This window comes from Coregonus clupeaformis, unplaced genomic scaffold (assembly GCF_020615455.1).
Source record: "Coregonus clupeaformis isolate EN_2021a unplaced genomic scaffold, ASM2061545v1 scaf0070, whole genome shotgun sequence".
Taxonomy (NCBI): Eukaryota; Metazoa; Chordata; class Actinopteri; order Salmoniformes; family Salmonidae; genus Coregonus; species Coregonus clupeaformis.
In genome coordinates, this window is record NW_025533525.1 from 239,757 (window position 1) to 264,179 (window position 24,423).

At 45.2% G+C, this 24,423-nt stretch overlaps 1 protein-coding gene across 1 annotated transcript in view; it reads left to right on the forward strand.

Moving 5' to 3' along the window:
* Nucleotides 1–24,423, forward strand: part of LOC123483301 (solute carrier organic anion transporter family member 1C1-like) — a 52,593-nt gene that overhangs the window by 21,817 nt on the left and 6,353 nt on the right. The gene's annotated exons all lie outside the window — the stretch shown is intronic.

The following is a 24,423-nucleotide window of genomic DNA, read 5'->3' on the forward strand; positions in this document are numbered from 1 at the left end:
TCTGGGAGCAACATTATATCCTTTGTCAAATCAAATCAAATTGTATTTGTCACATGCGCAGAATACAACAGGTGTAGACCTTACTTACAAGCCCATAACCAACAATGTAATTTTAAGAAAGAATACCAAACAATTAAAATTAAAATAATAAAAAAAACACAAATAAAACATTCAATAAAATAAAAAATAATAAGTAACAAATAATTAAAGAGCAGCAGTAAAATAACAATAGCGAGGCTATATACAGGGGGTACCGGTACCAAGTCATTGTGCGGGGGCACCGGACACATGAAATAAAAAATATTTGTCCAGTTTGAGGTGAGTATTCGCTGTTCTGATATCCAGAAGCTCTTTTCGGTTATAAGAGACGGTAGCATCAACATTATGTACATAATAAGTTACAAACAATGCGAAAAAACACACAAAATAGCACAATTGGTTAGGAGCACGTAAAACGGCAGCCATCCCCTCTGGCACCATTCTTTCTAGGAGCCTGGAGAGGAACAATGGATATAAAGAGCTTGAAAACGAAAGTAGAGTTTAGGGAACGAGACCTGATGGGAGCAGGTGCGAGATTCAACAAAAGATTAGAATTAACTTGCTTAGTGGAGAATTGGCTCAGCAGACCTTGACAAGGCTAATAACGCACCGTGTCATGCAATGCACCATGCAATGCTGAACACAAAGGAATGTTAGTTTGGTCAGGTTTAAGGAGGGTGGCAGTGGTGATTAAGGAGATTGAGGACAGGTGTGGAGGCTAATTAGCAATGAGTTGCAGCTGATGCTGTTGAGGAGCTGCATTCGCGGCAACTAGTTAAAGTGTTGCAACAGGCGTGGATGCTGATTGGCAGTTAGTAGCAGCTGGTGCTTGTTGAGCTAGTAGGGAGCTGGGAGCTGTGTTAAAGGCAACTAATTAAATGTTGCATTGAAGTCTGGTCCTCTCTACTGAATTTTTTAAAAATTCTTAACACCATTGAGAGACAGGTCTGTCTGCTCATGATTGTGGCTAACCATTTAATGTGGTAGAGTGGATGCACCTTGCTCTGGCTTCTGTATAAGAAACAGAGCTCTATCAATTAACTTATTCAAAAGGTTTCCTTTAACATTCAATCGACATGAAATGTTCCTGACCCCTTTGAAAATGTTTACTATTGAAAATAGAAACAGAGCTCTATCCATTCACTTCTTCAAAGGGATTCCTTTAACATTCAATCGACATTAAATGTTCCTGACACCTTTCAAAATATTTCCTATTGAAAGTGTTTGCTATTTTGTGTTTGTTAAATAAGCACATTTTCTAAAACCATATACAGTGCCTTCAGAAAGTATTCAGACCCCTTGACTTTTTCCACATTTTGTTACGTTACAGCCTTATTCTAAAAAGGATTTAAAAAAAAAAAAATGTTGTTGCAATCTACACACAATACCCCATAATGACCAAGCGAAAACAGGTTTTTAGATTTTTTTGCTAATGTATTAAAAATAAAAAACAGAAAAACCTTATTTACATAAGTATTCAGACCCTTTGCTATGAGACTCAAAATGTAGCTCCGGTGCATCCTGTTTCCATTGATCATCCTTGAGATGTTTCTACAACTTGATTGGAGTCCACCTGTGATAAATTCAATTGATTGGACATGATTTGGAAAGGCACACACCTGTTTATATAAGGTCCCACAGTTGACAATGCATGTCAGAGCAAAAACCAAGCCATGAGGTCGAAGCAATTGTCCGTAGAGCTCCGAGACAGAATTGTGTTGAGGCACAGATCTGGAGCATTGAAGGTCCCCAAGAACACAGTGGCCTCCATCATTCTTAAATGGAAGAAGTTTGGAACCACGAAGACTATTCATAGAGCTTGCTTCCCGTGCAATCGGGGGAGAAGGGCATTGGTGAGGGAGGTGACCAAGAACTCGATGGTCACTCTAACAGAGCTCTAGAGTTCCTCTGTGGAGATGGGAGAACCTTGTAGAAGGACAACCATCTCTGCAGCACTCCACCAATCAGGCCTTTATGGTAGAGTGGCCAGACGGAAGCCACTCCTCAGTAAAAGGCACATAACAGCCCTCTTGGAGTTTTCCAAAGGCACCTAAAGACTCTCAGACAATGAGAACAAGTTTCTCTGGTCTGATGAAACCAAGATTGAACTCTTTGGCCTGAATGCCAAGCGTCACGTCTGGAGGAAACCTGGCACCATCCCTACGGTGAAGCATGGTGGTGGCAGCATCATGCTGTGGGGATGTTTTTCAGCGGCAGGGACTGGGAGACTAGTCAGAATCGAAGGAAAGATGAACCAAGCAATGTACAGAGAGATCCTTGATGTAAATCTGCTCCAGAGCGCTCAGGACCTCAGACTGGGGTGAAGGTTCACCTTCCAACAGGATAACGACCCTAAGCACACAGCCAAGACAATGCAGGAGTAGCTTTGGGACAAGTCTCTGAATGACCTTGAGTGGCCCAACCAGAACCTGGACTTGAACTCGATCGATCATCTCTGGAGAGACAAAAAAATGCTGGGTTGTTTGGTTGACCCAACTGCTGGGTTGCAGGCATTGGGTAACTTGGTTGGGTTATTTTCTTTCAAAACTGCTGGGTTATTGATGCTGGGTGCTGTGTTATTGCTGCTGTGTTATTGGGATATGACCCAGCGGGTCAGATCAGAAGACTGGAGGCATAGTTTAGTAGGGGCATAGTTCTTTTTAGCCACCCATTAGAGTAAATGTAAATCCTGTTAATCTGTTCTGTTGCATAGTTATCACATGTTAAGAACATTGAACATTGATATTTTTGTAGCTTCAATGACACTTACAGAAATGTAATAGTTCCTTAAAAGCCTATGTAAATCCCATTGTTGGGATGCAATAAGGTGGCATACCTTATTATAATATGTAATAAATAATCTAAATATTATAGAAAAAATTTGCATTTGCAGTATATAAATTAAACATGATGAACAGGAATTACATTTACTCTCATTTACTATTTAAAAAAAATATATATATATTTTATATATTTTTTTCCAATTTTTTTTAAACATTTTTATTTTTACATATTTTTTATATTTTTTTTATTTTTAATTTTTTGTTGTTGTTGTTGTTTTATTTTTATACTTTTTTTGTTTAAAATAAATGCACTGTTGGTTAAGGGCTGTAAGTAAGCATTTCACTGTAATGTCTGCACCTGTTGTATTCGGCGCATGTGACCAATAAAATTTGATTTGATTTGATTTGATAGGTGGCCAATAAGATCTAGCTGAAAGCCACGCCCCCTGAAAATAGCCTAAGGAGGATTACATTCAAAAGACCCAGCTGCTAGGTCAACCCAGCATGAGAGTAAAAAATACCCAACTGATGGTTAAATTAAACCATGTTCGGGTAATCCCGACAACATGGGATTACCCGAACCCAACATGTTGGGTTATTCACGCAACCCAACTGGCTGGGTCAAAATAACTCAACGTGTTCTCTCCATTATTTAACCAGCACTGGCTTACCAAATAACCCAAATTGGCTTGTTTTCAGCCCATCATTTCTTTAGTGTAAGGTCCTTGATGATCTTGGCCTTCCTGTGGCACCGGGTGCTGTAGATGTCCTGGAGGGCAGGCAGTGCTCCCCCGATGATGAGTTAGGCTGACTGCACTACCCTCTGGAGATCCCTGTGGTTGCGGGCGTTGCAGTTGTCGTACAAGGCAGTGATACAGCCGGATAGAATATGTAGAAGTTTGTGAGGGTCTTAGGGGCCAAGACGGATTTCTTCAGCCTCCTGAGGATGAGGAGGTGCTGTTGCGCCTTCTTCACCACGTCGTCGGTGTGAATGGACTATTTCAGGTCCTCAGTGATGTGCACGCAGATGAACTTGAAGCTTTTGACCCTAAACACTGCAGCCCCGTTGATGTGGATGGGGGCGTGCTCTCTGCTGTCTCCTGTAGTCCAGGATCAGCTCCTTCATTTTGTTGACGTTGAGGGAGAGGTTATCTTCCTGGTACCACTCTGCCAGGCTCTCACCTCCTCCCAGTCTCGTCGTTGTTGGTAATCAGGCCTACCACTGTTATGTCATCAGCAAACTTGATGATTGAGTTGGAGAAGTGTGTGGCCACGTAGTCATGGTTGAACAGGGAGTACAGGAGGGGACTGAGCACACACTCCTGTGGTGCCCCCGTGTTGAGGATCATCGTGGCGGAGGGGTTGTTGCCTACATTCACCACCTGGGGTTGGCCTGTCAGGAAGTCTAGGACCCAGTTGCACAGGAAGGGGTTCAGACCCAGGGCCCTGAGCTTAGTGATGACCTTGGATGGCACTATGGTGTTGAAGGCTGAGCTGTAGTTGATGAACAGTATTCTTACATAGGTATTCCTCTTGTCCAGATGAGATTGCGTCATCTGAGGATCTGCTGGGGGGGTATGCAAATTGTAGAGGGTCTAGGATGTTGGGTAAGGTGGAAGTGATATGATCCTTAACTATCCTCTCAAAGCACTTCATGATGACCAAAGTGAGTGCTACGGGGCGATAGTCATTTAGTTGAGTTACCTTCGCTTTCTTGGGTACAGGAACAGTGGTGGAAACTTTGAAGCAAGTGGGGACAACAGACATAGGGAGAGATTGAATATTTACATTTTACAGAGCGACTTACAGTTAGAGAGTGCATATATTTTCATACTGGCCCCCCGTGGGAAACGAACCCACAACCCTGGCATTGCAAGCGCCATGCTCTACCAACTGAGCTACAGGGGACCGAATATGCCTGTAAATACTCCATCCAGCTGGTCTGCACATGTTCCGAAGACGCGGCTTGGGATGCCGTCTGGGCCGGCAGCCTTGCGAAAGTTAACATGCTTAAATGTCTTACTCACGTCGGACATGGACATCGGGAGCACACAGTCCTCGTGAGTGGCGGGGGCTCACGTCGGCGGCTCTGTGTTGTTTTACTTAATGTGGGTGAAGAAGGTGCTTAGCTTGTCCGGGAGCGAGGTGTCGGTGTCCGCGGCATGGTTGGGTTTCCCTTTATAATCCGTGTTTGTCAGGAGTCCCTGCCACATGCGTTTTGTGTCTGAACCGTTGAATTGCGACTCCTTTGTCCCTGTACTGTCATTTTGCCTCTTTGATTGCCTCACGAAAGTCATAGCTGGTCTGTTTGTACACGTCCATGTTCCCAGTCACCTTGCCGTGGTTAAAAGCGGTGGTTCACATCTGGTTTGGATAAGTTCTAATCGTCAAAGTAGGAACAACATCCTCTATGCACTTCCTGATGAACCCAGTCACAGAGTCAGTGTATACAGTGCCTTAAGAAAATATTCAAACTCCTTGACTTATTCCACATTTTGTTACAGCCTGAATTCAAAATGGATTAAATAGCTTTTTTTCTCTCACCCATCTGCACACAATACCCCATAATGACAGAGTGAAAACATGTTTAAATGTTTTTTATATAAAAAAATACAAGTTTAATACAGTATCTAATTTACATAAGTATCCATACCCCTGAGTCAATACATGTTAGAATCAACTTTGGCAGTGATTACAGCTGTGAGTCTTTCTGGGTAAATCTCTAAGAGCTATGCACACCTGGATTGTACAATATTTTTACTTCATATTTTTTTTTATTCTTCAAGATCTGTCAAGTTGGTTATTGTCCTGCTGAAAGGTTACATTGTCTCCAGTGTCTGTTGGAAAGCAAACTGAACCAGGTTTTCCTCTAGGATTTTGCCTGTGCTTAGCTTTATTCCGTTTATTTCTATCCAAAAAACTCCCTAGTCCTTGCCGATGACAAGCATACCCATAACATGATGCAGCCACCACCATGCTTGAAAATATGAAGAGTGGTACTCAATGATGTGTTGTGTTGGATTTGCCCCAAACATAAAGCTTTGTATTCAAGACATAAAGTTCATTTCTTTGCCACATTTTTTGCAGTTTTACTGTAGTGCCTTATTGCATGTTTTGGAATATTTTCATTCTGTACAGGCTTCCGACTTTTCACTCTGTCATTTCGGTTAGTATTGTGGAGTAACTACAATGTTGTTGAACCACAGCCATTCAACTCTGTAACTGTTTTAAAGTCACCATTGGCTTCATGGTGAAATCCCTGAGTGGTTTCCTTCCTCTCCGGCAGCTAAGTTAGGAACGACTCCTGTATTTTTATAGTGACTGCACCATCCAAAGTGTAATTAATAACTTCACTATCCTCAAAGGGATATTCAATGTATTTTTTTTTACCCATCTACCAATAGGTGCCCATCTTTGCGAGGCATTGGAAAAACCTCCCTGGTCTGTTTAAAATTCACTACTCGACTGAGGGACCTTACAGATAATTGTATGTGTGGGGTACAGACATGAGGTAGTCATTCAACAATCATGTTCAGCACTATTATTGCACACCGAGTGAGTCCATGCAACTTATTATGTGACTTGTTGAGCTAATTTACTCCTGAATTTATTTAGGCTTGCCATAACAAAGGAGTTGAATACTTATTGACTCAAGACATTTCAGCTTTTCATTTTGTATTAATTTGGAAAAATGTCTAGAAACAAAATTCTGCTTTGACATTATGGGGTGTAGTGTGTATGCCAGTGACACAAAATCTCAATGTAATCCATTTTAAATTCAGGTTGTAACACAACAAAATGTGGAACAAGTCAAGGGGTGTATATACTTTCTGAAGGCACTGTACGTCAATACTATTCCCAGAGGCGATCCGAAACATTTTCCAGTCTGCGTGATCAAAACAATCTTGAAGCATAGATCCCGATTTGTCAGACCAACGTTGAACAGTCCTTACCACGGGTGCTTCCTGCTTAGCGGGGAATGGAAACACTAGGATTTAGAATACCAGCTAACTGGCATTTTTGCATCATCGGTAGAGCGTTTGGGAATTCCTGAATTTATTGAGACCATGACCTCTGCGTACATTAATGAGCATACTTTGCAGGTGTCAAACCATATATGAAAACATGATAGATATTTTGAAAGCTGAGAAACAGCCCTTTCAAATGATATGGTATGCCATAGCACCACATCAATAAAATGGTAATTAGTTAAGAAAAAACACAGGTGAAAATGTGTGTATAATAATGTGTATATAATAATATGCTAAATGGCATATTATTATTATTATACGCTTTTACCCAAACAACTGCCATTTAGACAACTTCCTAATGAAGATAAAGAAAAACAGAGCACATTGAATCGTCCTTATTTTGTAAGGATTGATCATCTGAAATTGGAATAGTAATACATTTTTGCTGTGATATTATATTAAACACATATACAGTGCCGTTGGAAAGTATTCAGACCCCTTGACTTTTTCCACATTTTGTTATGCTACAGCTGTATTAAAAAATATATATATATATTCCCTCATCAATCTACACAAAATACCCCATAATCACTAAGCAAAAACAGGTTTTTAGAAATATTTTCTAATTTATTACAAATAAGAAAACGGAAATAATACATTTACATAAGTATTCAGACCCTTTACTCAGTACTTTGTTGAAGCACTTTTGGTAGAGATTACAGCATCGAGTCTTCTTGGGTATGATGCTACAAGCTTGGCACACCTGTATTTGGGGAGTTTCTCCCATTCTTCTCTGCAGATCCTCTCAAGCTCTAACAGGTTGGATGGGGAGTGTTGCTGCACAGCTATTTTCGGGTCTCTCCAGAGATGTTCGATCGGGTCCAAGTCTAGGCTCTGGCTGGGCCACTCAAGAACATTCTTGGCTGTGTGCTAAGGATCGTTGTCCTGTTGGAAGGTGAACCTTCGACCTAGTCTGAGGTCCTGAGAGCTCTGGAGCAGGTTTTCATCAAAGATCTCTCTGTACTTTGCTCCATTCATCTTTCCCTCAATCCTGACTAGTCTCCCAGTCCCTGCCACTGAAAAACATCCCCACAGCATGATTCTGCCTCCACCATGCTTCACCGTAGGAATGGTCCCAGGTCTCTTCCAGACGTGGAACTTGGCATTCAGGCCAAAGAGTTCAATCTTGGTTTCATCAGACCAGAGAATCTTGTTTCTCATGGTCTGAGAGTCTTTAGGTGCCTTTTGGCAAACTCCAAGCGGGCTGTCGTGCCTTTTACTGAGGAGTGGCTTCTGTCTGGCCACTACCATAAAGGCCTGATTGGTGGAGTGCTGCAGAGATGGTTGTCCTTCTGGAAGGTTCTCCCATCTCCACAGAGGAACTAGAGCTCTGTCAGAGTGACCATAGGGTTCTTGGTCACCTCCCTGACCAAGGCCCTTCTCCCCCAATTGCTCAGTTTGGCCGGGCGGCCAGCTCTAGAAAGAGTCTTGGTGGTTCCAAACTTCTTCCATTTAAGAATGATGGAGACCACTGTGTTCTTGGGGACCTTCATTGCTGCAGAATTTTTTTGGTACCCTTCCCCAGATCTGTGCCTCGACACAATCCTGTTTCGGGAACTCTACGGACAATTCCTTCAACCTCATGGCTTGGTTTTTGCTCTGTCATGCACTGTCAACTGTGGGACCTTATATAGACAGGTGTGTGCCTTTCCAAATTATGTCCAATCAATTGAATTTACCACAGGTGGACTCCAATCAAGTTGTAGAAACATCTCAAGGATGATCAATGGAAACAGGATGCACCTGAGCTCAATTTCGAGTCTCATAGCAAGGGGTCTGAATACTTATGTAAATAAGGTATTTCAGTTTTGTAGATTTAATAAATGTGTAAAAATTTCTTACAACTTGTTTTCGCTTTGTCATTATGGGGTATTGTGTGTAGATTGCTGAGGATTGTCTTAAAAATAAATAAAACAATTAGAATAAGGCTGTAACGGAACAAAATGTGGAAAAGGTCAATGGGTCTGAATACTTTCCGAAGGCACTGTATGCATTAAAACATATTACTGTCACGAATTCAGCCGAGGCTGCCCATCGTTGCCATCCCGAGGCCGGTGTCAGCGTGCTGCTGGGGGGGGTACTGTCACGAATTCAGCCAAGGCTGCCCCTCCTCCTTGCTCTGGCAGGTTTTCGCCGTTCGTCGTCACCGGCTTACTAGCCACTACCGCTTCATTTATCATCACTCCATTTGTCTTGTCTTGTCTTGTCAATCACAAACACCTGGTACTCATTCCCTCATTAGTCTGTGTATAAGTGTTCCCTCTGCCCCCTTGTCCTTTGTGAGTGATTGTTCGTTGTGAGAGTGAGTAGCTCGGTTGAGCTACTCTTTACTTGTGTGCAGCCAAGGTTGATTTTCCCTTGTGCTAGTTTCGTTCTGTCGCTATATGCGCTACATTATTGTACACTGAATAAACTCTTGATTTCGGTGTTTTACCTCCTGCTCTTGACTCCGTCATTCACACCTCAACACAGAATCACTCACCAGCTATGGAGTCAGCGGGAGAAGAGCGCTCACCTGGAATCGTGGCAAGGGTCCAGGAGCATTCCACGATGCTGGCCAGCTTGGGGGAAGCGATGGATTGGGTTCTTCAGGTCGTCCAACGCCTGGAGAGAAGAGGAACCAATCTATCGAGACCAGCTGGCCAACCGGATCCAGCCACCTACATCACAGCACCTGGAGGGATCCAGATATCCCGACCTCGGGCGTTCGATGGGACGCTGGCTCTATGTCAGGGATTCCTTTTCCAACTGGAGCTGTACTGCTCCAGTGTCAGGCCGGTACCATCAGATCGAGAGCAGGTGTCCATCCTAATTTCCTGCCTATCGGGGAAAGCCGAGTGGGCCAATGCGGTTTGGAGAGAAGGAGGAGCCACATTGGAGGACAACAGGGAGTTCGCCCGCCTATTTCAGGCGGTTTTTGATCACCCGCCCAAGGGTCGAGAGGCGGGTGAACAGCTGGTCCACTTGAGGCAGGGGACGAGGACAGTACAGGAGTTTGCGCTGGAGTTCCGGATCCTGGCAGCAGGATCCGGGTGGAACGAGCGGGCCCTGATCAACCAGTTCCGGTGCCATCTACGGGAGGATGTCCGACGGGAGCTAGCCTGCCGTGACACCAGTTTGTCTTTTCCCGAACTGGTGGACATGGCCATTCGTCTGGATAACCTGCTGGCAAACAGGGGACGTCCTGGAGGAGGTCTGCCCATTCCCGCCCCGACCGACGCGGATCCAGAGCTCATGGAGCTGGGTGGTACCACGCACCGAGAGAGCGGAGGATGACAGCGCCAGTGCCACTCGGATGGCACGAAGGGACATTCCACCACATGTTGTCGTCAGCGCTCTTTTGGGTCAGGAGGCGGCCGGCAGGGCACTCTCGCATCACCCCAGGTATTGAGCACCCACTCTAGTTCAGAGCCCTCTGCTAAGCACTGTACTATACCCATATACTTCCCTGATCACATGAGAGTTCCCCAGTGTAAGGCAATAGTCGATTCAGGCGCAGCTGGGAACTTTATGGACAAACCTTTCGCACGACGCCATGGCATTTCATTAGTTCCCCTATCCATTCCACGCCCCATCAGAGCACTTGATAGTCGACCATTAGGGTCCGGGTTGATAAAGGAAGTCACGGTACCAGTCACCATGATCAAACAGGAGACGCATTGTGAGCAGGTCACTTTTTCCATCATTGAGTCTCCTGCTTTCCCTGTGGTGTTAGGTATTCCATGGATAGCACTCCACAACCCCACTTTCTCATGGCCGCAGAGGGTTCTCACGGGGTGGTCGCGAGAGTGTCAGGGTAGGTGTATGGGTGTTTCCGTTGGTGCAACCACGGTAGAAAGTCCAGACGGTGCCTCCACCGTGCGCATTCCCCCCGAATACCTTCTCTAAAGTCTTCTCTAAAAATAAAGCGACTAAATTACCACCTCATCGGGCGGGGGATTGCGCAATAAACCTTCGGGTATACGCTGTACCTCCCAGGAGTCATGTGTATCCCCTGTCGCAGGCGGAGACGGAGGCTATGGAGACATACGTCACCGAGTCCCTGCTCCAGGGGTACATACGTCCCTCCACTTCATCCGCCTCCTCTAGTTTCTTTTTTGTGAAGAAGAAAGACGGCGGTCTGTGCCCGTGCATTGACTATCGACCACTGAACAAGGAGACGATTAGATTTAGTTATCCTCTCCTCCTCATTCCGTCAGTGGTTGAGTCATTGCATGGAGCGCGCTTCTTCACTAAATTAGATCTCAGGAGTGCGTACAACCTGGTGCGTATCCGAGAGGGAGATGAGTGGAAGACAGCATTCAGCACAACCACGGGGCATTATGAATACCTGGTGATGCCCTATGGTTTGATGAATGCTCTCTCAGTCTTCCAGTCCTTTGTGAATGAGGTGTTTTGGGACATGCTTGGTCGCGGTGTAGTGGTCTACATCGATGACATCTTGGTGTATTCCGCTACGCGCGCCGAGCATGTGTCCCAGGTTCGCAAAGTACTGGCCCGACTGTTGGAAAATGACCTTTATGCTAAGGCTGAAAAGTGTGAGTTTTTCCAGCAGTCCGTCTCCTTCCTCGGATACCGCATTTCTACCACAGGTGTGGAGATGGAGGGCAACCGCATTGCAGCTGTGCGTAATTGGCCGACTCCAACCACGGTAAAGGAGGTGCAGCGCTTCCTTGGCTTCGCCAACTATTATCGAAGGTTTATCCGGGGCTTTGGCAAGGTCGCAGCTCCCATTACATCTCTGTTGAAGGGTGGGCCATCCTGGCTCCGCTGGTCTGTTGAGGCTGACAGGGCCTTCAGTAACCTGAGGGAACTGTTCACCTCGGCCCCGGTACTGGCCCACCCCGATCCATCACTACCGTTCGTAATGGAGGTGGATGCGTCTGAGGTTGGGATGGGAGCAGTCCTGTCTCAACGCTCGGGCACGCCACACAAGCTCCACCCCTGTGCATTCTTCTCAAAGAAGCTCAGCCAGGCGGAGCAGAACCACGGCATTGGTGATTGAGAGCTTTTGGCTGTTGTCCGTGCTCTGACAGTGTGGAGACATTGGCTCGAGGGAGCGAAACACCCATTCCTCGTCTGGACGGACCACCGTAACCTGGAGTACATCCGGGCAGCGAGGAGGCTGAACCCTCGCCAGGCCAGGTAGGCCCTATTCTTCACCCAGTTTGATTTCACACTGTCATACATTCTGGGTACGAAGAACGTGAAGGCAGACGCACTGTCCCGGCTGTATGATACAGAGGAGAGGCCCAGAGACAATACCCCCATACTGCCAGACTCCTGCATTGTGGCGCCGGTAGTATGGGCAATGGACGCGGATATAGCGCAGGCATTACGCACAGATCCATCTCCACCGCAGTGTCCAGCTGGGCTGCAGTACGTGCCTGCGCTTATCCGTGATCGTCTGATCTACTGGGCACGCACGTCACCCTCCTCTGGTCACCCAGGTATTGGTCGTACAGTGCGCTGCCTGACCGAAAAGTACTGGTGGCCTACCTTGGCTAAGGACGTGAGGGTGTATGTTTCCTCCTGCTCAGTGTGCGCCCAGAGTAAGGCACCCAGGCACCTCCCTGCGGGTAAGTTAAAACCTTTACCAGTTCCACAACAACCATGGTCTCATTTGAGTGTTGATTTTTTAACTGATCTGCCTCTCTCACAAGGGAACACCACCATCCTGGTCGTTGTGGACCGCTTTTCGAAGGCCTGCCGCCTCCTTCCTCTGCCCGGTCTCCCCATGGCTCTTCAAACTGCGGAGGCCCTGTTTACACACGTCTTCCGGCACTACGGGGTACCAGAGGATATAGTGTCTGACCGAGGTCCCCAGTTCACGTCAAAAGTCTGGAAGGCGTTCATGGAACGTCTGGGAGTCTTGGTCAGCCTGACCTCTGGGTTCCACCCTGAGAGTAATGGGCAGGTGGAACGGGTTAATCAGGATGTGGGTAGATTCCTGAGGTCTTATTGCCAGGACCGGCCGGGGGAGTGGTCGGTGTTCCTGCCATGGGCAGAATATGCCCAGAACTCTCTCCGCCACTCCTCTATGAACCTAACGCCATTTCAGTGTGTTTTAGGTTATCAACCGGTTTTGGCACCGTGGCACCAGAGCCAGACCGAAGCTCCTGCGGTGGATGACTGTTTTCGGCGCGCGGAGGAGACGTGGAACGCTGCTCATGTTCACCTCCAACGCGCTGTGCGTCGTCAGAAGACCAACGCTGAATGTCACTGCAGTGAGGCCCCTGTCTTTGTACCGGGGGATCGTGTCTGGCTCTCGACCCGGAATCTGCCCCTCCGCCTGCCCTGCCGGAAGCTAAGCCCGCGGTTTGTAGGGCCGTTCAAAGTCCTGAGGAGAATCAACGAGGTCACATATAGGTTATTACTGCCCCCCTGATTACCGTATTAACCCCTCGTTTCATGTGTCTCTCCTCAGGCTGGTGGTGGCTGGTCCGCTCCAGGAGTCTGAGGTGCGGGAGGTCCCTCCATCTCCTTTGGACATCGAGGGGGCGCCGCCGTACTCTGTCCGGTCCATCCTGGATTCGAGGCGCCGGGTGGGGGGCCTTCAGTACCTCGTGGAGTGGGAAGGGTACGGTCCGGAAGAACGGTGCTGGGTCCCGGTGAGGGATATCCTCGATCCCTCTCTGCTGAGGGACTTCCATCGTCGCCATCCCGAGGCCGGTGTCGGCGCGCTGCTGGAGCTGCGCGTCAAGGGAGGGGTACTGTCACGAATTCAGCCGAGGCTGCCCCTCCTCCTTGCTCGGGCAGGTTTCGGCGTTCGTCGTCACCGGCTTACTAGCCACTACCGCTCCATTTATCATCACTCCATTTGTCTTGTCTTGTCTTGTCAATCACAAACACCTGGTACTCATTCCCTCATTAGTCTGTGTATAAGTGTTCCCTCTGCCCCCTTGTCCTTTGTGAGTGATTGTTCGTTGTGAGAGTGAGTAGCTAGGTTGAGCTACTCTTGTATGCAGCCAAGGTTGATTCTCCCTTGTGCTAGTTTCGTTCTGTCGCTATATGCGCTACATTATTGTACACTGAATAAACTCTTGATTTCGGTGTTTTACCTCCTGCTCCTGACTCCGTCATTCACACCTCAACACAATTACAAATGTCATTTAGTCTTACATTTGATAAAGACATACACAAGTAATATAATATTAATAAAACAATAACTTTATTGAAAGAATAAGGATAAGGGGATACAGTCTCATTCAATCCTGAATACAAAGTGCAAGTTACTGTCACGATCGTCGTATGAAGCAGACCAAGGCGCAGCGTGATATGCGTACATCTTTTAATGAGTACTTAATGACAATAACAAAACGATACGTGAAGTCCTAAGGTTAACAAACACAAACCTCTCCGGAACAAGATCCCACAAATGACAAGTGCAAAACAGGCTGCCTAAGTATGGACCCAATCAGAGACAACAAGCCACAGCTGCCTCTGATTGGGAACCACCCCGGCCAACATAGAAACACATGGGCATAGAACACTAAACATAGAAACTAACACCCTGGCTCAACATATAAGAGTCCCCAGAGCCAGGGCGTGACAGTTACTTCATTCTATCATAACCATAACATTATATACAACATTAATCTCAGGGATATTGTCATCAAAATTGATGAACTGGAATTACAAAATATTATAAGAATAAGGAATATACTGTAATAACAATAATGGGCTTTTACAACTTTAATTTCTTCTTACATACATTCCTCTAGGCCTATAGCCTAATACTCGAAGAGTCAGAATTAAAAGCATGCAAGAACAGGGAAATGACCAGTGACAATCTAAGCTACTGGGTGAAGACTAGGAGACCAATATATGTATGTGTCCTGTAAGGGTGTGATTGTCCCTCAGCCCTGTTTACAGCCTCAGTAGCATGTTGTCCAATCTGTCCAGCCCCTGCCTATCCTTGTCACGGTGGAGCACAGTTGACATGTCTAGTGTCATCCTCCTCACAAAGGTCTGAGAGCTGACAGTCCACCACAGTGTCCTGGAGAGAGAGATATTTACAAAAATATATAGACCTAATTTATATATAGGCTGACAGCAGTGTATGCATCAATTCAGGTTACAAGACTTGTGTAGGCCTAATGAATGACAATCACCGAATGTCATTCATAACACTTTTTGGTGTTTTGTAAGTGATGTCTCTTTGCGCTTATCCAATGGCACTGTATGGATGCCAGAATGATTAGCCTAATAGTTGGAATAGCCTAATTGTTGGAATAGTAACTTAAATCTGGACACTGACTGTAGGCCTCCCATGTAGCCTATTATAATATTAACTCCTGCAGAATTTAGTGTTCCTCACAGTAAAATGATAGATTTTATTTTATATATAGAAATTATATTTTTACCTTTATTTAACCAGGTAAGCCAGTTGAGAACAAGTTCTCATTTACAACTGCGACCTGGACAAGATTGACACGACTTTCGCCGAAGTTGGTGCCTCTCCTTGTGCGGGCGGCTATCGGCGGTCGTCGTCACCGGCTTTCTAGCTGCCACCGATCTACGTTTCTGTTTTCCATTTGTTTTGTCTTGTTTGTACACACCTGGTTCCCATTGTATGATGATTATTTCCCTATTTAACCCTCTGGTTCCCACATGGTTTTGTGCGTGTTTGTTCGTTGTGTCGTGTCACACGCTTTTGTGAGCTGGTGTGTTTTCCCTGCGTGGAAGTTACTGTTTGTTTTTTCAGAGTAAAGTACATTGTGTACTCAGTTCTGTGTCCTGCGCCTGTCCTACCGCTGCACATTTGATACCCTGACAAAGATAAAGCAAAGCAGTGCGATAAAAACAACAACAACACAGAGTTACATATGGAATAAACAAAAATGTACAGTCAATAACACAATAGAAAATAGAAAATCTATATACAGTGTGTGGAAATGTAGTAAGTTATGGAGGTAAGGCAATAAATAGGCCATAGTGCAAAATAATTACAATTTAGTATTAACACTGGAGTGATAGATGTGCAGAAGATGATGTGCAAATAGAGATACTGGGGTGCAAATGAGCAAAATAAATAACAATGTAAATAACAATATGGGGATGAGGTAGTTGGGTGGGGTAATTACAGATGGGCTGTGTACAGGTACAGTGATCGGTAAGCTGCTCTGACAACTGATGCTTAAAGTTAATGAGGGAGATAAGTGTCTCCAGCTTCAGAGATTTTTGTAGTTCATTCCAGTCATTTGCAGCAGAGAACTGGAAGGAATGGCGGCCAAAGGAGGTGTTGGCTTTGGTGATGACCAGTGAGATATACCTGCTGGAGCGCATACTACGGGTGGGTGTTGCTATGGTGACCAATGAGCTAAGATAAGGCGGGGATTTGCCTAGAAGTGACCTGGAGCCAGTGGGTTTGGCGACGAATATGTAGTGAGGGCCAGCCAACGAGAGCGTACAGGTCACAATGGTGGGTAGTATATGGGGCTTTGGTGACAAAACGAATGGCACTGGGATAGACTACATCCAATTTGCTGAGTTGAGTGTTGGAAGCTATTTTGTAAATTACATCGCCGAAGTCAAGGATCGGTAGGATAGTCAGTTTTACGAGGGCATGTTTAGCAGCATGAGTGAAGGAGGCTTTGTTGTGAAACAGGAAGCCGATTCTAGATTTAACTTTGGATTGGAGATGCTTAATGAGTCTGGAAGGAGAGTTTACGGTCTAACCAGACACCTAGGTATTTGTAGTTGTCCACATATTCTAAGTCAGACCCGCCGAGAGTAGTGATTCTAGTCGGGCGGGCGGGTGCAAGCAGCGTTCGATTGAAGAGCATGCATTTAGTTTTACTAGCGTTTAAGAGCAGTTGGAGGCCACGGAAGGAGTGTTGTATGGCATTGAAGCTCGTTTGGAGGTTTGTTAACACAGTGTCCAATGAAGGGCCAGATGTATACAAAATGGTGTCGTCTGCGTGAGAAGTGGATCTGAGAGTCACCAGCAGCAAGAGCAACATCAATGATATACACAGAGAATAGAGTCAGCCCGAGAATTGAACCCTGTGGCACCCCATAGAGACTGCCAGAGGTCCAGACAACAGGCCCTCCGATTTGACACATTGAACTCTATCTGAAAAGTAGTTGGTGAACCAGGCGAGGCAGTCAGTTGAGAAACCAAGGCTATTTAGTCTGCCAATAAGAATGCGGTGATTGACAGAGTCAAAAGCCTTGGCCAGGTCGATGAAGACGGCTGCACAGTACTGTCTTTTATCAATCGCGGTTATTATATCGCTTAGGACCTTGAGCGTGGCTGAGGTGCACCCATGACCAGCTCGAAACCAGATTGCATAGCGGAGAAGGTACGGTGGGATTCGAAGTGGCTGGTGATCTGTTTGTTAACTTGGCTTTCAAATATTTTCAAAGGCAGGGTAGGATGGATATAGGTCTGTAACAGTTTGGATCTAGAGTGTCACCCATTTGAAGAGGGGGATGACCGCGGCAGCTTTCCAATCTCTGGGGATCTCAGACGATACGAAAGAGAGGTTGAACAGGCTAGTAATAGGGGTTGCGACAATTTCGGCGGCTAATTTTAGAAAGAAAGGGTCCAGATTGTCTAGCCCAGCTGATTTGTAGGGGTCCAGATTTTGCAGCTCTTTCAGGACATCAGCTATCTGAATTTGGGTGAAGGAGAAGCGGGGGGGCATGGGCAAGTTGCAGCGGAGGGTGCAGAGCTGGTGGCGGGGTAGGGGTAGCCGGGTGGAAAGCATGGCCAGCCGTAGCAAAATGCTTATTGAAATTCTCGATTATCGTAGATTTATCGGTGGTGACAGTGTTTCCAGCCTCAGTGCAGTGGGTAGCTGGGAGGAGGTGCTTTTATTCTCCATGGACTTTACAGTGTCCCAAAACTTTTTGGAGTTAGTGCTACAGGATGCAAATTTCAGTTTGAAAAAGCTAGCCTTTGCTTTCCTAACTGATTGTGTATATTGGTTCCTGACTTCCCTGAAAAGTTGCATATCGCGGGGGCTGTTCGATGCTAATGCAGTACGCCACAGGATGTTTTTGTGCTGGTCAAGGGCAGTCAAGTCTGGGGTGAACCAGGGGCTATATCTGTTCTTAGTTCTGAATTGTTTGAATGGGGCATGCTTATTTAAGATGGAGAGGGTAAATTAGTCAGGATGATATCTATGAGGGTGCCCATGTTTACGGATTTAGGGTTGTACCTGGTAGGTTCCTTGATAATTTGTGTGAGATTGAGGGCATCTAGTTTAGATTGTAGGACGGCCGGGGTGTTAAACATATCCCAGTTTAGGTCACCAAGCAGTACGAACTCTGAGGATAGATGGGGGGCAAGCAATTCGTATATGGTGTCCAGGGCACAACTGGGGGCTGAGAGGGGTCTGTAGCAAGCGGCAACAGTGAGAGACTTATTTCTGGAAAGGTGGATTTTTAGAAGTAGAAGCTCAAACTGTTTGGGCACAGACCTGGATAGAATGATAGAGCTCTGCAGGATATCTCTACAGTAGATTGCAACTCCGCCCCTATCTAGATGGAAAATGTTGTAGTTCGGGATGGAAATTTCTGAATTTTTGGTGGCCTTCCTAAGCCAGGATTCAGATACTGCTAGAACATCAGGGTTGGCAGAGTGTGCTAACGCAGTGAATAACTCAAACTTGGGGAGGAGGCTTCTGATGTTAACATGCAAGAAACCAAGGCTTTTACGGTTACAGAAGTCAACAAATGATAGCGCCTGGGGAGTAGGAGTGATGCTGGGGGCTACAGGGCCTGGGTTAACCTCTACATCACCAGAGGAACAGAGGAGGAATATAATAAGTATACGGCTAAAGGCTTTAAGAACTGGTCTTCTAGTGCATTGGGTACAGAGAATAAACGGGGCAGATTTCCGTGCGTTGTAGAATAGATTCAGGTCATTATGTACAGACAAGGATATGGAAGGATATGAGTACAGTGGAGGTACACCTAAGCATTGGGTAACGATGAAAGAGATAGCATCACTGGAGGTACCGATTGAGCCGGTCTCCGTGTGTATGGGGGGTGGGACAAAGAAGCTATCTGAGGCAGGTTCTGGGGGGCTTTACAGTGAAATAGTACAATAAGAACTATCCCAAACAGCAATAGGGTAGGCATATTGACATGGGAGAGAGGCATAACGCAATAACAGGTGTTATTCGAGAGGGCTAAGACAACAACTGGTAATGGCGATGAAAGTTTGGGTTGAGGCTAAACAGATCAACAGGATGGGGTACCGTGTAAAGGAACAGTCCAGCGGGCATCAGATGTGTAGCTGAGTGATCATAAGGTCTGGTGAACAGCAATAGGTAAGTCCGGGAGCAGTTCGTAGGCTGCTACAGCACAGGCGAGCAGGAGGCACGGCTGTTGATTGCGCGTGCTAGTGGGCCGGTGCTAGCAGATGGATCTTCGTGGTCGTCGCAACGGGAAGCCTGTTGAAACCACATCAGACGATTACGTCGGCAGACCAGTCGTGATGGATCGGCGGGGCTCCGTGTCGACACTAGGTGGTCCCGTCCAGTTGACAGAGAGGTGGATAGCCGGGAAATGGGCCTGGCTCGAGGCTAGCTCAAGGCAAACTGGTGCTAGCTTCGGGACAAGTGGTGATTAGTGGTGATTAGCCAACAACAACATCCATACGGTTGCAGCTAGCTAGTTGTGATGATCTGGTGTTAGGGTCCAGTGATTCAGTGATTGCGGCAGAAAATCCGAAATGCTCTGGGTCGATAGCACGCTGTGCAGACTGGCCGATAATTATCCAGGCTAGAGCTGGCTGGTAGGTAGGTAGTGCAGGCCACGGACAGTGGTGAAGACCGCTAACGGTGGCTAATAGCAATAGCTAATAGCAAGTAGCTAGTTAGCTGGCTAGCTGGCTAGTTTCAGCCGTGGGTTCTTGATAAAAGGTATGAAGAAATAATAGAATCCATTCCACATTGGGTGAGGCGGGTTGCAGGAAAGTATATTTAGTTAAGGATGGAAAGTGAGATAGAGAAATATATACGAAAAAAGACTAAAAAACTAAAAAACAGGCTATTTACACGAGGACACAACATAATACACAACTGCACTGCTATGCCATCTTGGATCCTCCTTAACAAGATAGGGATAGATAGTATTAACAGAAATTCAGAGCTGGCCTCAGACAGTGTTTGCCTTTTAATTAAATGCAGATCACTGAGTTATTGGTTTTCTGTTAGTGTAAGAGGTATTCTAGGCCTACATGTCATTCTACTCTGCTCTGTTGATACATATTGGTACAACTAGACAGTGTAATTATGTGTTCCCACTAGACAAGCTTATGCAAAGTGTTCTACCTACCAGGCTGCTGTGTCTGTCTCTGAATGACTAAATATGAGAAATGCCATGTCATTATAGAAGAGCCAAAGGATTGTGTTAGCCGTTAGCGGTTAGCCTAGCACCTCTTCGCTAAACCCTTAGGCACCTGAGATTACTCTTGCTGCTCTCTGTATCCTAATAGCCCCCGATAGAGTTACCAGCAGAGGAAATCCTAAAGCCGTAGTGGGAAATTCTGGGAAATTAGGCTCCAGATGCTTGAGGGGCTCCAGAGGGCTCTGGTCATGTGCAAGGTTTGGCTGCTGGTCAGGTTGCTGCTTCCATGCAGTTGTAATGTGATCTAACTGTGATCTAGCTCAGAGTAGGCGATATGGCCAAAATATCATATTATAATATTTTTCTCATTTTTGACAGTATTTTATGGTATTTTATGTTTTTGAATAAGAAAAGATCAAAATATGCTTCATGAGTAGTGCATTCATTTCCTTCAGTCGTGTGTTATTATTTCCACACCGTACCACATTTGTTTTGTCTTTGTATGCCTCTATTTTGTTAAAAGAAGTCAATTTTCCTTTATCAGAATGATTCTTCTTCTCTATGACCATGTATACTGAACAAAAATATAAACGCAACATGCAACAATTTCAAAGATTTTACTGAGTTACAGTTCATATAAGGAAATCAGTCAACTGAAATAAATTAGACCTTAATGGATTTCAAATGACTGGGAATACAGATATGCATCTGTTGGTCATAGACCTTATAAAAAAAGGTAGGGGCGTGGATCAGAAAATCAGTCAGTATCTGGTGTGACCACCATTTGCCTCATGCAGTGCGACATATCTCCTTCGCATAGAGTTGATCAGGCTGTTGGTTGTGGCCTGTGGAATGTTGTCCCTCTCCTCTTCATTGGCTGTGCGAAGATATTGGCGGGAACTGGAACACTCTGTCGTACACGTTGATCTAGAGCCTCCCAAACATGCTCAATGGGTGACGTCTGGTGACATGTCTGGTGAGTATTCAGGCCTTGGAAGAACTGGGACATTTTCAGCTTCCAGGAATTGTGTACAGATCCTTGCGACATGGGTCTGTGCATTATCAAGCTGAAACATGAGGTGACGTTGGCGGATGAATGGCACGACAATGGGCCTCAGGATCTCGTCACGGTATCTCCGTGCGTTGAAATTGCCATCGATAAAATGTAATTGTGTTCGTTGTCTGTAGCTTATGCCTGCCCATACCATAAGGTCTTCTCTCCTTCCTCCTATCTTCCCTTATTCCTGCCATTCCTCCCTTCTGCCTGGGCCCAACAGTCTATGCTGCTCTGGATTTGACTGTCTGAAAACTTAGAGAGGGAGGAGGGTGAGAGGGAGAGGGAGAGGGAGAGAGAGACACAGAGAGATGTCCGGATACCCGTACTTGTGTCCTAAATAGTAGGCCGTTTTGAGTATGCAAATAAAAAATTTTTTCTAGTGAAAATCGAGTATACTTTAAATGCTAGGATGTCATACTCATTTCGGGTTTTCATCTAGTAGAATTTGTTGCACACTATTGAGGAAGAGAATCGTCTTTTCACACCCACCTGTGTTCGACAACAGCTGATAATCAGAATAGGGGATGTGCTCTACAAAAATGTACGAATGGCGAGGAACAAGCGCAATTACGCATTTGATGACGCCTTCTCAGTATGGATGAGAAGTATGTTGATATTTGTTGCTTACTGCATACGTTTGTACTAAACAGTACATTCTAAATAGTATGTAGTATGGTTAGAAAGAGGGGGGAAGGTTGTTACTGAGGCATATGTTATTGCAAGCGAACAGTCTTGAAAGTTCATTTTGAACCCCCTGACCATATTGAATTACAATGTACTTGGGAGAGATAAAGTCCCATTCGACCCTGAAATATCACTTGTCTTCCAGTTGTGGTTTCAAGCCTGAATTGATGTTTATGTCTGTAATTGGGCTTGTGCTTTCTAGGGATTTTTGACTGGCTGCCAGTGTAGAACATACATACAGAGACTATTCATACAGCTCTCTGGGGTGTTATCATTTATGAGTTAATTTCTTAATGCCTCAAATTAACCATAATGATACCATAACGGATTGCTATGTTTGTTTGTTTTATAGTTTGGAGTGGCTGGATGGATTGATAGTGTGTGCTGTAGCCTGTATATCATGCAGAGGACATCACTGCTGAGGGACTCACATAAACTCTTGTTTAACCAGCCATTTAATCCACAAATGGTCTCCTCTTCAACTCTCACTCTGTCTCTCTCTCTTTTCTATCTTTCATCTCTCTTCCTGTCAATTACTCGATTTCTCTCTCTCTCTCTCTCTCTCGCTCTCTCTCTCTCTCTCTCTCTCGCTCTCTCTCTCTCTCTCTCGCTCTCTCTCTCTCATCATGTCCAAAATCTGTCTTTCTTACCACTTACTAAAACGACATACTGTGTACTAATCATACTATTTAGAACTTACTGTTTAGTAAAAATGTATACAGTAAGCAACAAATATCAATGTACTAGACTCACCCATACTAAGAATGCGTCATCTAATGCAGGGGTTCCCAAATCTTTTCACTCAGCCTCCCTTCCAGCATTGGGGAACATCCCGCGCCCCCCCTATTTCTATGGGCACAAGCACTGTTCATGACACAAACTGTCCACACCCCTCTTGTTGGCTGAGAGAACATTTTGCAGGTTTAAAACGTATTTCCTTCAATTCTACAATTTTCTTCATGGGATGCAGAGAGAATGTTGCAGTTTTAAAGCTCATTTTCTTGCAATTCTATACATTTTGCCATGTCTAATGTGTATTCATGTGATATTTGAGTGACTCAAACATTACAACAAAATCTATAGGCTAAAAAACATTAGCTGATTGGGCTAGTTGATCTGGGCATTTGTGACAAGTTATAAATAGCTCTCTAAGGTACGCAAAGACTGACATGAAAACTGATGATGCACTAACCAATTTCGAAATTTCACCTTGTGCATTCTACTATTACAACTTTCAAGAGTAAATTGAAAGCCGGACTGAGACATCTGTGGCATTGTGTCGTGTGACACAACTGCACATTTTAGAGTGGCATTTTATTGTCCCCAGCATAAGGTGCACCTGTGTAATGATCATGCTGTTTAATCAGCTTCTTGATATGCCACACCTGTCAGGTGGATGGATTATCTTGGCAAAGGAGTAATGCTCACTAACAAGGATGTAAACAAATTTGTGCAAAACATTTGAGAAAAATACGCTTTTTTTTTATATGGAACGTTTCTGGGAACTTTTATTTCAGCTCATGAAACAATGGACCAACACTTTACATGTTGCGTTTATATTTTTGTTCAGTGTAGTTTCCCGGGCTAGTCTTTGATGTGGAAAAGCCCATGGGAACGTGGATGTGTCGCTGTGAAAAGACAAACCTACTCATTGTGAGAGATGGGAGGAGTTGCTAGTCGTGAGTGGCCCAGAGCGGGGAGACTGATGCAATGGATGCTAGAGCTCATCTTTCCTAGCCTAGTCCCCGATCTGTTTGTGCTATCTTGCCAACACCTTGTCACTAATGTTTGGCACAACAGTTCTATAAGGAGAGTAGAAACAAGAGATGGCAAGAGAGCAGAAACAGACTGGCACCCACACTGGGTTCTTCAGCTGTCCCCATAGGATAACTATTTTTGGTTCCAGGTAAAAGCCTTTTGGGTTCAAGTAAAAAACAATTTTGGGTTCCATGTAGAACTCTCTGGGTTCTACATGGAACATGGGTTCTACATGGAACCCAAAAGGGTTCTACTTGGAACCAAAAGGGTTCTACCTGGAACCAACAAGGGTTCTTTAAAAGGTTATCCTATAGGGACAGCCGAAGATCCCTTTTAGGTTCTAGATAGGACCTTTTTTTTTCTAAGACTGAAGGCCAATCCATAATGTATAAGTTACCTCTCTTCCTAGTCAAAAACAATCCTTTCTTCATCAGTCGCTATGGTTGAGTCACCGGTCTCTCACATAAGGAGACATCTTAAGTCTGATGTAGACTCCTAATCCTCTCTTTGTCCTGGTCTTCCTCAATACCCCGTAGTTACAGACACACTCTGCCTTCCCTCATCCTCCATCTCTCCTTTTCCTTTCCCTCTTCTATCCTCCTCTCCTCCGTGCTCTATCATGTAGGCCTAGTTGAATATTGAATAGGAAATGTGGAGCTAAGATAGGCTAATGAGCCAATGACAAGTAGAGCTGTGGTGTACATCAGAGCAACACAGGGGTAACTCTCCCTCTCCCTCTCTCTGACGATGAAAATCTTGATACAAT